Source organism: Triticum dicoccoides, chromosome 4B (assembly GCF_002162155.2).
Source record: "Triticum dicoccoides isolate Atlit2015 ecotype Zavitan chromosome 4B, WEW_v2.0, whole genome shotgun sequence".
In the NCBI taxonomy this organism is placed as follows: Eukaryota; Viridiplantae; Streptophyta; class Magnoliopsida; order Poales; family Poaceae; genus Triticum; species Triticum dicoccoides.
The window spans coordinates 278,159,915-278,176,074 of NC_041387.1; positions in this window are offsets into that span (position 1 = coordinate 278,159,915).

Genomic DNA, 16,160 nt, shown 5'->3' on the forward strand with positions numbered 1-16,160 from the left:
CTAGGTTTAGCTCATATTTTGTGTGAGAGCCTTGCTCATCCACTTGGCTACTTCTCCTTGGAGCTCAGGACCTCTTCGGAGAAGATCCCCCAAGCGGATTCAAGACCCCTTTCTAGGGAAGACCATCAAGACCTCCGTATGGAGAAGAACTGTTCCTTTGTATCCTTACCTTGGTTGATTGTGGATCTTATGTCACTCTATGTTGTCGGTGATCTAGCACTCGTGTGATTGATTCTATGTCGGTTTAGTGATTCTCTCTCTTGTTTTCCCCGTGTTTCCCCTTTGTGCTTTCGCGTGTTCTTCGTGAGTCCCCGTAGGATCCACTCCAAACGTGAAAGATCGTCCACTTAGGGTTCCACCCTACATCATCTTGGTATCAGAGCCAGGTTCGTGAGTTTTGCATGAGAAAAGAGCTCAAAAGTGAAAGAGCCACCCAAGCTTTTAAGCAAAGAGGAAAGATAAGCAAAGAGCTTATAAGCAAGAACCATAGCATCATACAACATTAAGATTGTCATATCTGATCATCTTGGATAATAGCAACGAAATATCATACATATAGCATACTTGGGATAAAGTTCGTTGCATTTTTGCCTAGTAAGTTGTGCACAAGTTTGCGTATCCGCCTATTTTGCAATCGTGCTAGCGTCTCTCTAGTATTGTGCAACAAGAGCATTTTGTGGTCTCCACATTTTGGCTCAATTTTGGATTGCACAATCCCATTTATCTATTTGCATGTGTGTTTCCGTGTACCCATACTTGCTTGGTCTACTTGTTGCATTTGCAAATTTGTGAATCTTTTCCAACATTATTGAGGCTCACTTACTATTGCATCAAATTGTGTGCCACCATCCTAACCAAGCTCCAACATAAGCTTTTACGTGTGTAGGTGTGAGAACCGACAAGAATTGGTACCAACAGTGCTATTTCATTGTCCGCATTTGAGTGAACTTGATTCAGTTTCAACTTCAATCAAGGTACATTTGGTACACGTTCTTTTCCTTCTACCACTTACATTTTGCTTGGTATGATGGATAGGCCAAGTTCTTCTACCACTCGACCTCTCATCGAGAACGACAATGACATGTCATCATTCGTCACCAAGAACCACCTATTTGGAGCTCAAAAGGCATTGCACCAAGAGCAACAAGCAATGAGGGACTACTTCGACAACAAATTCGACGCTCAAAAGCAAGAGAATGATGCAAGAATGGATGAGATCCGCGCCTTGATGAGGAACCGGCGTCCTTCCACTTCTTCATCCTCAAGATGGAGCCGCTCGAGTCGACACTCCGACGACACCTTCTCCAACTCAAGTACACCATCATCGAACACTCTTCGTCGAGCTGCGCGTCAAGACCGGCATGCATCTCGGAACCCGCTACATGACAAGCATTCACAAGAACAAGTCGACGAGCAAATCCCTCGTCCTCAATCAAACCAAGTCGTTTTTGCTCAAGCTCAAGAAAGGCAATGACTAAGGCGCCAAGAATAAGAACGAGCACGTTTACACCAAGAGGAACAAGACGCTGGGGCTCAACGTCTTCAGCAACAACAACATGAAGAGCAAGCTCTTGAGGCGCAACGTGCCCTTCGAGATTCGAGCCGAGCCATTGCCAACCGCAATCACGAGCGGCGCAATCAAGAGGAAGCCCTTCGAGAAGAAATCCAAGAGAGGAACTACCAACCGCGTGTGCAACGTCAAGCTCCACAAGCTCCTCCACAAGCTCGTTAAGCTCCACTTCAACCTCAAGTTCAACAAGAGCAAGTTGATCATGGACTTCATCCGTGCCAAGAGCAACATGAGGATGACTATCCTCCACGTCAAGGACGTCACCATCACCATCACCAACAACACAATGAAGAGCAACACTATGGCAAGCTCAAGTTCACAATGCCCAAGTTCAATGGGAGCAATGATCCGGAAGAGTACCTCTCATGGGCATTGAAGGTCGACAAAATTTTCCGCTTGCACAACTATGAGGAAGAGAAGAAGATCGCTATGGCATCACTTGAGTTCCAAGATTATGTGCTCATATGGTGGGAACAAGTACTTGAACGCCGTCAAGCAAGAGGTGAACCACCAATCACCACTTGGGCTCAAATGAAGGATGTCATGCGGGCACGCTTTGTACCAACCTACTACAACCGTGATCTCTTCAAGAAGCTACAACTCCTCAAGCAAGGAACAAAGAGTGTTGAAGAATAATACAAGGAAATGGAGATAGCCATGATTCGAGCCAATGTCACGGAAGATGATGAGCAAACAATGGCACATTTCTTGAATGGACTCAATCATCCCATCAAGAAGATTGCCGACTTCCAACCCTATTCCACCCTCATTGAGCTCGTACATCAAGCAACCAAGGCGGAACGTCAAGTGCAAGATGACTTCAAGTACGCCAAGTACTCATCCAAGACCTACGGTTTCTCCAACACCCAAGTTTCAACGACTCCTTCAACATCTACATCAACCAAACCTTCTCCAAGCAACGACGACAAGTCAAGTTACAAGAAAACTTCGGCAAGTTCAAGTCGTCTTCCTCCTACTACAAGCAACTTCAAACCGCATGCTTCAGCATCTACTCCAACCGATGAGACCGTCAAAACAAGCTCCTTCAAGTGTTTCACTTGCGGTGGCTGAGGCCACAAGTCCTTCCAATGCACGAACAAGCGCACCATGATCCTCAACGACGACGGCACATATGACTCAATGAGTGAAGAGGAGATGGAAGCCCTTGATCAAGTGGCCATGCACCGGCGCGTGAACGAGGATGAAGATGATCAAGTCTTTTGTGATGAGGATTTGAGCCCCGCTCTCGTTGTCTCCAAAGTCTTGACACTTCAACATCAACAAGAAGAAGACCAACGATGCCACATCTTCCACACTAAGGCCGGCATCAACGGAAGGTCCGTCAAGGTCATCATAGATGGAGGTAGTTTCCACAACTTGGCAAGTGAAGAACTATGTTCCAAGCTTCAATTGGTCAAGAGGAAGCACCCGCACCCCTACAAGGTTCAATGGCTAAGTGACTCCGGCACTATACGAGTCGAGCATACGGTCCAAGTCTCCTTCAAAATTGGTGCTTATGAAGACACTTTGGAGTGTGATGTGGTCCCAATGACCGTTTGCCACCTTCTTGGTCGACAATGGCAATTCGACCGTGGCGTCATCCATAATGGGTGTACCAATCACTATAGCTTCAAAATGAAAGGGAAAGAATATGTCCTACGACCGATGTCTCCTAGTCAAGTGATAGCCAACAAGCAAACCACCAATCATGGAGAGAAGAGTGAAAAAGTGACCCACCCAAAAGTGAGTGAGAGCCACAAGCCAAATTTGAGCGACTCTTCGCCTAGAGAGAAAAACCTCATCCTATTTGCAACCAAAAGTGAGATGAGAGAAGTGTGTGAGAACCTATCGAGTGTGATGCACTTTGTCCTTGTGTGCAAGGATGGAGAACCAAAAACTAACACATCTCATGAGCTACATTTAGTGTTTCAATCTCTTTTGCAGGAATTCCAAGATGTTTTCCCCGATGAGCTACCTCCGGGTCTACCTCCACTAAGAGGCATTGAGCATTGCATCGACCTCATCCCCAGAGCGCCACTTCCAAACAAAGCTCCATACCATGTCAATCCCGAAGAAACCAAGGAGATTCAATGGCAAGTACAACAACTCATCGACAACGGTCATGTACGTGAAAGCTTAAGCCCATGTGCCGTTCCCATTATACTTGTGCCTAAACCCGATGGAAGTTTCCGCTTGTGTTCCGATTGTAGAGCCATAAATGCCATTACCGTTCGATATAGGCATCCCATTCCTCGCTTAGATGATATGCTTGATGAACTTAGCGGAGCCAACTTTTTCTCAAAAATTGATCTTAAAAGTGGCTATTATCAAATCCGCATTCAAGAAGGTGATGAATGGAGAACCGCTTTCAAAACAAAATTTGGCTTATATGAGTGGTTAGTGATGCCTATGGGTATGTCGGAAGCACCCGGAACTTTCGTGCGTCTTATGCATCATGTGCTTAGACCTTACATTGGAGTCTTCGTTGTGGTTTACTTTGATGATATCCTTGTGTTTAGCAAAACCATGAAAGAGCACATTAATCATGTTAAATATGTGTTGCAAACCCTCCGCAAGGAAAGCCTTTATGCGAACTTGAAGAATGCACTTTTTGCGTTGACAAAGTGGTTTTCTTGGGTTTTGTTGTCTCTTCCAAGGGTGTCCATGTTGATGAAACTAAATTAAAGCAATTAAAACTTGGCCCCAACCCACCAATTTGCAACAAGTGCGTAGCTTTCTTGGTCTTGCAGGATTTTATCGCCGCTTTGTGAAAAACTTTAGCACAATTGCCGCTCCTTTACATGCTTTGAGTAAGAAGAATGCACCTTTTGTTTGGGGATCTTTACAATCCACCGCTTTTGATGAGCTCAAGTCTTTGCTTACTCATGCTCCTATTCTTGCTTTGCCCAATTTTGAAAAAACTTTTGAGGTTCATTGTTATGCAAGTGGTACCGGAATTGGCGGAGTTTTGATGCAAGAAAAACGAGCCATTGCTTATTTTAGTGAAAAACTATCCGGTGCTCAACTTAATTATCCCATCTATGACAAAGAATTGTATGCTTTAGTGCGTGTGCTACATGTTTGGGAACATTATCTTAGACCTCATGAATTTTTCATCCATACCGATCATGAAACGCTTAAGTACTTAAGAGGTCAAACTAAGTTGAACAAGCGTCATGCCAAATGGAGTGAATTTATTGAATCTTTCCCATATGTGATCAAGTACATTAAGGGTAAAGAAAATGTTGTTGCGGATGCACTTTCATGCATATGCACACTTGTCACTCAACTTGAGTTGAATGTTATTGGTTTTGAGCATATAAAAGACGTCTATGAGCATGATCCTTCTTTTGCTACTCCTTATGCTAAGTGTTTGATGCACACGTCTTGGGAACGATACTACATAAAGGATGATTATCTTATGAGAGCTAACAAACTTTGCATTCCCGAGTCTTCTCTTCGTTTACTCCTTTTGCAAGAGGCTCATGGAGGTGGACTCATGGGACACTTTGGACGCGACAAGACTTTTCCCACGCTCTCCAAGCACTACTTTTGGCCCAAGATGTTCCGTGACGTCTCACGCTTCACCAACCGTTGTTCTACATGTTGCAAAGCTAAGTCAAAAGCTCAATCCCATGGTCTTTACATGCCCCTTCCTATTCCTTATCAACCTTGGGAAGACATTAGCATGGATTTTGTACTTGGTTTGCCTAGAACTCAAAATGGCAAGGATTCCGTCTTTGTTGTTGTGGACCGATTTTCTAAGATGGCACATTTCATTCCTTGCAACAAGATAGACGATGCTTCACATATTGCCAATCTCTTTTGTAGGGAAATCTTGTGACTTCATGGAGTGCCAAAGACGATTGTCTCGGACTGCGACGTCAAGTTCTTGAGTTACTTTTGGAAGACCCTATGCGCCAAGCTCGGAATCAAGATATTGTTCTCTTCGGCATACCATCCTCAAACCGAGGTGACGAACCGTACACTCTCCACTCTACTTCGCGTGTTGATCAAGAAGAACATCAAGGAGTGGGAGGCGTGTCTACCCATCGCCGAGTACGCCTACAACCGTGCAAGACATTCCACGACCGGCAAGTCCCCCTTCGAGGTCGTCTACGGCTTCAACCCTTTGTCCCCATTGGACATTCTACCTCTTCCTCTACAAGAGCGAACCAACCTCGACGCAAGTACTCATGCAAGCTACATCAAGAAGATGCATGAAGATACAAGGCACACCATCGAGCGCCAAGTACAACGACTAGCGACCAAGCTCAACATCAACAAGCAACCCATGGTATTCAACATTGGTGATCTAGTGTGGCTACATCTTCGCAAGGACCGCTTCCCCAACGAACGCAAGTCCAAGCTTCTACCTCGCGCCGATGGACCTTTCAAGGTTCTAGCACGCTACAACCACAACGCCTACAAGATCGACCTACCACGAGGCAAGTACAATGTGAGCGACATCTTCAACGTCAAGGACCTCGCCCCTTTCCATGGAGATGCTCCTTGTGATCCGAGGTCGGATCTCTCCCAAGGGGGGGAGATGATGCGGAGCATCCCTCGCTCATCCCCATGGACGCGCCTACATCTCCCTCAACACCACTTGGACCCATGACAAGAGCCCGAGCTAAGGCCATCAAAGATAAGGTGAATTCGCTCCTCTCCGAACTCCCTCTTCCTACTCACGAGACATGGCTACTACCTCATTCGGAGACTCTATGTGTAATCAGGTACATGGAGGTGAGCCAAGGATCAACTACTTGCAAGAGCCAAGACGGCGAGGACCCCAAGCATGTTGAAGAAGAAGAAGAGATGCTGCTGAAGCTACAGGCATCGGACGTCCGACCAAGCCCGGACGTCCAACGACTCCCAAGCCACGGACGAACGACGCCCTCCGGACGTCCGGCAGCTGGGCACCCGAACCGAAACTACGGACGACCGAAACCACCGGACGTCCGGCCGATGCACGCCCGAACCGAATCTACGGACAACCGACGACTTCCGGACGTCCGGACCGTCACGAAGCTCCGGATGACCGACCCCCTCCCGACGTCCAACGCGCCCACGACAGAGCTGATTCTACGGACGCCCGAGCCCAACCGGACGTCCGGACCGTCCCGAGCCTCCGGACGTCCGACGCCTTCCGGACGTCCGGCACCTGAGTGACCGCACCTGTGGGCTGGAGCCCTTGTACCCCTTCACTTTGACTTCCATTTGCACTAAGACTATAAATAGGACGCCCCCACCTCCTATTGAGGGTAGCATAGGTTTAGCTCATATTTTGTGTGAGAGCCTTGCTCATCCACTTGGCTACTTCTCCTCGGAGCTCAGGACCTCTTCGGAGAAGATCCCCCAAGCGGATTCAACACCCCTTTCTAGGGAAGACCATCAAGACCTCCGTACGGAGAAGAACTGTTCCTTTGTATCCTTACCTTGGTTGATTGTGGATCTTATGTCACTCTATGTTGTCGGTGATCTAGCACTCGTGTGATTGATTCTATGTCAGTTTAGTGATTCTCTCTCTCGTTTTCCCCGTGTTTCCCCTTTGTGCTTCCGCGTGTTCTTCGTGAGTCCCCGTAGGATCCACTCCAAACGTGAAAGATCATCCACTTAGGGTTCCACCCTACATCAGCGTGTGTCCGCTTGCGCCCTGCAAATGCCCCGTGCCTGTATGTCGCTACGAAGGCCCGCCGTCGGCGCTCTACCACCACATCAGCACCGCGCATCCCATGCTCGTGCACAGGATCCAGTACGGCAAGGTGCTCCAGCTGCAAGTGCCACTGTCGGAGCCACGGCTCTTGCTGTTCGCGGAGGAGGACGGTCGCGCATTTTTCTTGGTCGGCGGCGTGCTCGACATCGGCGCGCCTATCGCCGTGTCGGTTGTCTGCATCAGAGCGGGGGCATCCCCACTGCCGCACTACGTGGCCTAGCTGTGGGCGAATGGCCCGCCGGGGGAGCCCAAAGGCACGACCGACACCGTCAAGGTGGAAATGGAGGTGACAAGCAGCAAGGATCCCGGCGACGTCGACATGCAGGAGCTGACCTTCTTCACAGTTCCACCCAAGCTGCTGGCCGGGGCTAAGCTGGTGTCCCTCCACATTCGATTGACAAGCTCACGTCCTAAATGTTTTTACAGTGCCTTCTGTTTATCTTAGTAATATGCTAATATAGGGATTACCTCGGTCTACTTTAGCTTAAGAAATGGTGGGTTTTGGTGGTGATGCAGTAATTACTTCGACATCATATCAGTAATTTCCAATAGTCGAGCGGATATTTTGTGTCTGTTGGATATAAAGTTCCTTTGGGTAAGAAGTACTACTTGTCATCGAAATGGATAAAAGGAGATGTATGTAGACGTATTTTAGTCCTAGATACGTCCCTTTTTATCCATTTTGATGACAAGCACTCCCTCCGTTCCACAATACATGCCTTCCATTTGTCAAAATATAGATGTATCTAGACATGTTTTAGTATATAGGTACATCCATGATAGAGCCAATCGGATGGTTGAGAACACTACAATTCGTAGCTACAGATGCATGTGTGACTCCCAGATGCAGAGGTCGGGGGTCATCATCCTCCTTTTCGAGAAAAAATAGACGCGTGTGTGAGCGGACGAGTGCGTGCGTGCACCTCTTCTCTTCCTGTATAACGTACTAAACTCAGAGTACAAGTTTTTGTGGGTGGCACGATGGTGCGTGCGAGAAGTCCCGAGAGATAGGTTTAATGCGTCTGAAAAAAAGACTAGCCTATAGCTCGCCACGTGGCTATTCCTATCGAACGCCCATTAACCGTAAGATATGCATACGACGGTGCCAGTTATTACACGTACACAACAGTAGAAAAAGAACTACTCCATCCGGGAATAGTGCCGCACTTCGAAACTAGAACCGTCAATAAATTTTGAGCTTGCGTCTCGTCACATTCCAAATTACTCCATGCTATATTGAATTGCAAACCTGTTCACACCGATCACAATCTAAACGGTTTCCCACTTAGGAGCGTATTAGTACCACGCTATATTGAATTGCAAACATGTTCACACCAATCACAACCTAAATGGTTTCCCACTTAGGAGTGTATTAGTACTCGGTTATAAATACTAGTATGCCAAGATGGCTGCACATTCCTCCTTAACTCCTCATCCACAAAAACAAACAAGTCATTCAGCATCCTTCCCTTGCGTCTGCCATGGCCAGCGTGAGTTCTGGGTCGAGAGATTGCCACCAGGGAGAGGCGAGCATGGAAGCGGAAGCGCGAGAGATGTCCCGCCTCGCTGCGAAAGCAACCGACATGTCCCGCCACGCGGAAGTAGCAACACAGAGGTCCCGCCGCGCTGTTGATGCAGCAGACTGGTCCGGCCGCGCCGCGAAAGCAGCAGAGATGTCCCGCCGCGCCGCAAATGCGGCAAAGATGTCCCGCCGCGCCGCAGCGGTCTGGGAAAATTTCTCGCGGGCAGGCGACGACTATTACAGGCGCATGCATGTGATCGTCCATAGCAAGATGGATCAGATCTCCGATTGGGCGAGGTTGCAGGACGACATGAAAGCCTCGTTTGAACAGGCTACCGGCATCATCCGGCAACTAAGGGAGGGCAATGAGAGGCTCCGGGCCAAGCGCGACCTGTTGAGGGCGAAGATCGTCCGAAGTGCAGACCAGCAGGAGGAGACCAGTGACTTGTTGAAGAGGACCAGCGTCATCGTCAAGAAACTTATGGACGAGAATGACATGCTCCGCAACGAGCACCAAAGGCTGGTGGAGGAATCCATGGATGTTCTCAAGCAACATCTTGAGGACACGAAAGAGCTCATCGCCGCTCGTCGCGGAGACTAGTTCCCGCGGCCTGCAGCAACGCATCAAGAAAGTAGAGATCAGCGAGCCAGATCCTTGTCTTCCTTCTTCTTTTGCCCTTGTGTATTTCAGGCGTAGCCGCATGTGGCTTTTTTAATTATCTTTCTAATTATGTAAGACAATTACTCGTCCTTATATATTCATCAGTCTTGCTATAAGTCGCAGTAGATGCTATATAGGTCTGTCGATCTTACATCAAGATCTGTGCTTTCAGATTTTCTTTTTTCTCTCTTAAATCACAGTCGAGTGAGACATAGCCACGCCATTAAACAGAGGCTCGGGCGCCATTAATGGGACCTTGGCAGAGAGGTGGACGGTTGATGGAGGTCAAAGGGCTCTCCTCCCGATAAGCACGCGCAGGGGTCTGATCGCACGCCTCTCGTACTCAAATAGCTACCCTGCACGGCACCTCCTAGCTAATAAAAAATGGGGACACATGGCGGCACGTAAATGGTAGTAAATAGAACACCCACGGTTTCAATAATACTTGTGTTTCCGATTGTAACGTGATGGCACTTGTTCCAAAATGACTTTGTTGATTGTTAATGTGTGCGCCTTCGCAAATCGGACTGCAAAATTACCACAGCATGTTGGTGCCATGTCATGGCACCAAGCCAAGTTTCATTATTTTCATGCGTGTTTTGGATTTACAGGAAATAAAAAACTAAGTTTCTCAATGTTTCCAGCCCAGCCACGATGCCCAGATGTTTGAATTTCATTCCCATTTCTTGCATGGAACCTAGAAATTTACCCGAGGACGCACATGTGATTTTTCAACCAACTTTGGTGCACTGGAACATGTGCTTGTATTTCAAATTTGAATTATGCACACAAAGGTGACACGTTCCCTCCCAGAACCACAAGCCTTCTTGAGAGAAGCTCCGATTTGCAAGAAGCTTATACCAAAATTTGTTCCTATTCGGCCATATTTTTTGACCATGGCATGGTACTACCATGACATGACACCATGCCAAGTTTCATGATTTTAAAACCAAGTTTCTCAATGTTCTCGACCGAGCCATGATGCCCAGATGTTTGAATTTTATTCTCATTATTTGCATGGGACCTAGAAATTCACCTGATGAGGACATCAATACAATTGTTACACCCACAGCCCCTGCTGCTATACATACTAGACCAATTACTAGAGCTCGTGCACGCCAACTAAATTACCAGGTACTTTCGTTTCTTGGTAATGATTCTAATATTCATGAGAATATGATGCTGCCTAAATTGGATACATTTGTTTTGCTTACAAATGAAGGGCCTAGCTTGGAGAAGGATGAACATTGGAGCAAGAACAAGCATGGAGATGATGGCATGCGCAAGGGGAACAAGAACGGAGTTACAAGTGATGCTTTCAGGACTTTGAAGCCACCATAATGGGTGCATGAAGCCTTGGACGAAATATACAAGATGCCACTTCATAAATTTCGTCCCGAGGCTATTTTAGGTGCTGCATCACCTTATTATTGGGCCAGGCCCATGTAATTTCGAAATACATAAGTATAGGCTATTTTTAGAGTTCGTATGTGTGGGGAAACAAGAGATAGGGATGATTTCGGACCCCTCCACCAAGGGCCACGAAATTCCCCCCTCTTCCTCCATATATACAGCCCTTAGGGCATCGTTTAGACTTTGGGATTTGTTTAGTTAAAAGTTAGCCATTGCAACTTCGTGTACTTCATTTGTGTCCAACGACCAGACCAAGACCGCTTACGGATCCCCATCTTTATCAAAACTTCATATATACTCACAATATTTAGATTGCTTTTATCATATTCTTGCTTGTTCTTCGATTGCTTGCAGGAATAGACCTTCGTGGTCAGGTTGACCGTGCTTCCGGCGTGGTCAATAACCTCAGGAGATTGGTTTAGCGATTGCTAAGGCGCAACGTCGTGCACGTTTGTAGTCGGATCGTCAAAGTCGTCTCCACCAAATCGATAGTTATCATCTCATCGAAAGATCGGGACACCCCGCCTCTATCAAGTGGTATCAGATTTCCAGGTTGCTCGGTGAGATTTTACAGTTTTTCCTAGTTTAGATCGAGTTTGTTCTTCATACCTACAGTCCACGAAAAAGCCAAAAAAAATTAGGGTTAGTTCATCATATCCGAACCAATCTAAGCTTTTGCATAATCTTTTTAGGGTTTTGCTTTGTTGAATTTGTGGTTGCATCGTTATGTCTAGTTGCTGGTCTTAGCGTTAGTCTTTTAGAGTTTCGAGTTCTGGTCATAAGTTGTCACGCCGCCACCGCACCATCATCATCGCCCCTGTCACCTACCACCACTGCTCCGAATCCGTATCCATATACCACCACCAATCCGTATCCATATACCACCACCGATCCATATCCATATATTACCACCGCTGCCATATACCACCACCGCTGCCATATACCACCACCATATATCCACCACCAATCCGAGTTCTTGTCATATTAGGTTTGTTTTCGAGATCCATCTAGATTCCGATTCGTGTTTCCTTGCCGGAGTAGGTTTCGGAAAAAAAAACCACCCTCCGTTTAGGCCCAAAAATTTTCGAAAACGCATTTTTCAAAAAAAAATCTGGCTATCCTATTTTTAGGTGTTTCTAAGTGTTTTGAGACAGGTGCCATTATAGGAAGTTTTTTTTGACCCGTTTCCAGTTTTTGGGTCCGGGCAGTCGAAAAAACGAAAAAAAAATTGGTCAAAAAAATTTCGTGCCCGTCCTGTCAGTTTGACCTAGGAAGAGTTTTGAGACACTCGCCATTATAGTGATTTTTCGCAAAAAAAAAAGCAGCGCAAAAAAAAGAGCGCAAAAAGAAAGCGAAAAAAAAATCCAGAGTGTGCTTTTCCCTTGTTTACGTGCAGCGCCGTGATTTTGTTAGTGTTCTAGGCTCGCGTCTCTAGCACGGTCTAGCCTAGGACCAGCACAGTACCGTCGTTGAGCGTTTATTCAACTTTGCATCTCTGAATTGATTTTTGCTGACCCCTTTTGCTACCATATTATAAGCCTTCCCAGTTCCACATACATCTACGTCGTGCATTTGACTCTCCCTGGTAATCGCTCTATCCAAGCTTTGAGAGTTTTGACTACAACGGTTGCCGATCACCACCTGCTGCTGGGTAAGAACTGGTAAGAATTTGAGATTTGCTTGACGGGTTTGTGATACACAACCACCACTTCTTAGTAGTATGTAGGATCATATTCTTGTGTGTTTCTATTTGCTGCTAACCATGGTAGGATCACAAGCCGATGAGACTGATTGGGAGAACCTGACGAACAAACAGCTACATGATAAATTTCAGCAAATGATGAGTGGACAGGTGCAAGATGTGCTAAACAGATTTGACGACGCCATGGAGAAGATAGATGGCATGGAGAAGACGTTCGAAACAAAGCTTGATAGCAAGTTTAATGAATTGCTCGCGCGTTTAACACCACCACCGCCGGCTGCACCTATCGCACCTCTGCAACACCAACAACAACGCATCCTTCCGAATCAGTATGGACGAGCGAAGCGTGTTCCTATTGAGGATGGCCAAACTTCTGGTGCTGTTGTTCCTGTTATTGATGCTTCTTTGGCTCCTGCTACTGCTGCTGCTGGTACCAAGGAGGATGATGAGTATGCGGGCGATAATGAGGATGAGGTTGATCAAAATCAGAACTACGTGCACCCACCAGCACCACCACCAGCAGGTCGACCTCAGGTATATATTCGTAATGGTAGGCCTGCACCACCACCTCAGGTACGAGATGATGTCCATATTCCTAAACTGAAATTGAATATTCCACCATTTGAGGGTAGATATGTTCCTGATATATATCTTACTTGGGAGTTAGAAACTGAACAACGTTTTACATGTTTACAATATCCCGAGGAGAGATGGGTTGCTGCTGCTGTTTGTGCTTTCACTAGTTTTGCATGTGTATGGTGGTCTGAACATTGTAGATTATATCCTATTCCAACTACATGGGCTGCTTTGAAAACTGCTATGCGTACGCGTTGGGTTCCACCATATTATCAACGTGAATTGCTTCAAAAATTGCAGCGTTTAAGACAAGGGAAAAATTCTATAGAAGAATATTATCAGGAATTACAAACTGGCATGATTAGATGTGGTATTGTTGAGGAGAATGAAGCTATGCTTGCACGTTTTCTGGGTGGATTAAATAGAGAGATTCAGACCATTCTAGACTATAAGGAGTATACTAATATCACTCGTTTATTCCATCTTGCTTGTAAAGCTGAACGTGAAGTGCAGGATCGACAAGCATTGGCGCGATCTAACTTTTCTGCAGGCCGACCTTCATCATGGACACCGCGTGCATCTTCTACTTCAACTGCACCAGCACCTCAATCAGGTGCCTCCTCCAGTCGTGATACAAGAAAACAGGCACAACCACTATTATCTGCCAAGAGCGCACCTACTGGGCCTGCACAGAGTTCTTCTTCTTCCATGGCATCAACAGGGCACACAAGTGATATTATCTGTCGTCGTTGTAAGGGAGGAGGTCATTATGCGAGAGAATGCAAATCTCCGCGTGTGATGATTGCTACCGCGGATGGTGAATATGAGTCCGCTAGTGACTATGATGAGGAGACTTTGGCTCTTATTACACGTGAAGAACATGGTGGAGATGATTCTGATCATGAGATGCAATACATGGCTCCTGAAGACGCTGACAGGTATGAATGTTTAGTTGCTCAACGTGTTTTGAGTGTGCAGGTCACACAAGCTGAGCAAAATCAGAGGCACAATTTGTTCCATACCAAGGGAGTTGTGAAGGAATGTTCTGTGCGCGTCATAATAGACGGAGGGAGCTGCAACAACTTGGCTAGCATGGAGATGGTGGAGAAGCGTTCTCTCACCACAAGACCACATCCACATCCTTACTACATCCAATGGTTCAACAACAGCGGCAAGGTTAAGGTAACACGTACTGTTCGTGTGCATTTTAGTATCTCTACATATGCTGATTATGTTGATTGTGATGTGGTACCTATGCAAGCATGTTCCTTATTACTTGGTAGACCATGGCAATTTGATAAAAACTCTGTACACCATGGTAGAAACAATCACTATACTCTTGTTCATAAGGATAAAAATATTACTTTGCTTCCTATGACTCCTGATTCCATTTTGAAAGATGATATTAATAGAGCTAATAAAGCAAAACAGGAGAAGAATATGAGTGAAAATCAGATTGTGGCAAAAGAATTTGAGCAACAAATGAAGCCTAATAATAAACCATCTAGTGTTGCTTCTGAAATTAAATTGAAAAGTGCATGTTTATTTGCCACCAAATCTGATATTGATGATGATAGAGGCAAAGGTGTCCCGTCTTTCGATGAGATGGTGGATTTCGCTTTGGTGGAAGTCGACTTTGACGATCCGACTACGAACGTGCGAGGACGTCGCGCCTTAGCAATCGCTAAACCAACTCCGAGAGGTTATTGACCACGCCGGAGCACGATCAACCTGACCACGAGGGTCTGTTTCCTGCGAGCAAACGAAGAACAAGCAAGAAACTAAGATTGCAATCTGGATATTGCGAATATAAGATGAAAGCTTTATTGATCAAGGTGGGGTTCTGTGACGCCTTTGTCTGGTCGTTGAACACAAACGAAGTACGCGAAGTTGCAGCTATGGCGAACTTTTAATCTAAACAAAACCCAAAGTCTAAACGATGCCCTAAGGGCTGTATATATGGAGGAAGAGGGGGGAATTTCGTGGCCCTTGGTGGAGGGGTCCGAAATCAACCCTATCTCTTGTTTTCCCACACATACGGACTCTAAAAATAGCCTATACTTATGTATTTCGAAATTACATGGGCCTGGCCCAATAATAAGGTGACGCAGCACCTAAAATAGCCTCGGGACGAAATTTATGAAGTGGCATCTTGTATATTTCGTCCAAGGCTTCATGCACCCATTATGGTGGCTTCAAAGTCCTGAAATCATCACTTGTAACACCGTTCTTGTTCCCCTTGCGCATGCCATCATCTCCATGCTTGTTCTTGCTCCAATGTTCATCCTTCTCCAAGCTAGGCCCTTCATTTGTAAGCAAAACAAATGTATCCAATTTAGGCAGCATCATATTCTCATGAACATTAGAATCATTTCCAAGAAACGAAAGTACCTGGTAATTTAGTTGGCGTGCACGAGCTCTAGTAATTGGTCCAGTATGTATAGCAGCAGGGGCTGTGGGTGTAACAATTGTATTGATGTCCTCATCAGAGGGAGCTGCAACAACTTGGCTAGCATGGAGATGGTGGAGAAGCTTTCTCTCACCACAAGACCACATCCACATCCTTACTACATCCAATGGTTCAACAACAGCGGCAAGGTTAAGGTAACACGTACTGTTCGTGTGCATTTTAGTATCTCTACATATGCTGATTATGTTGATTGTGATGTGGTACCTATGCAAGCATGTTCCTTATTACTTGGTAGACCATGGCAATTTGATAAAAATTCTGTACACCATTGTAGAAACAATCACTATACTCTTGTTCATAAGGATAAAAATATTACTTTGCTTCCTATGACTCCTGATTCCATTTTGAAAGATGATATTAATAGAGCTAATAAAGCAAAACAGGAGAAGAATAAGAGTGAAAATCAGATTGTGGCAAAAGAATTTGAGCAACAAATGAAGCCTAATAATAAACCATCTAGTGTTGCTTCTGAAATTAAATTGAAAAGTGCATGTTTATTTGCCACCAAATCTGATATTGATGAGCTAGAT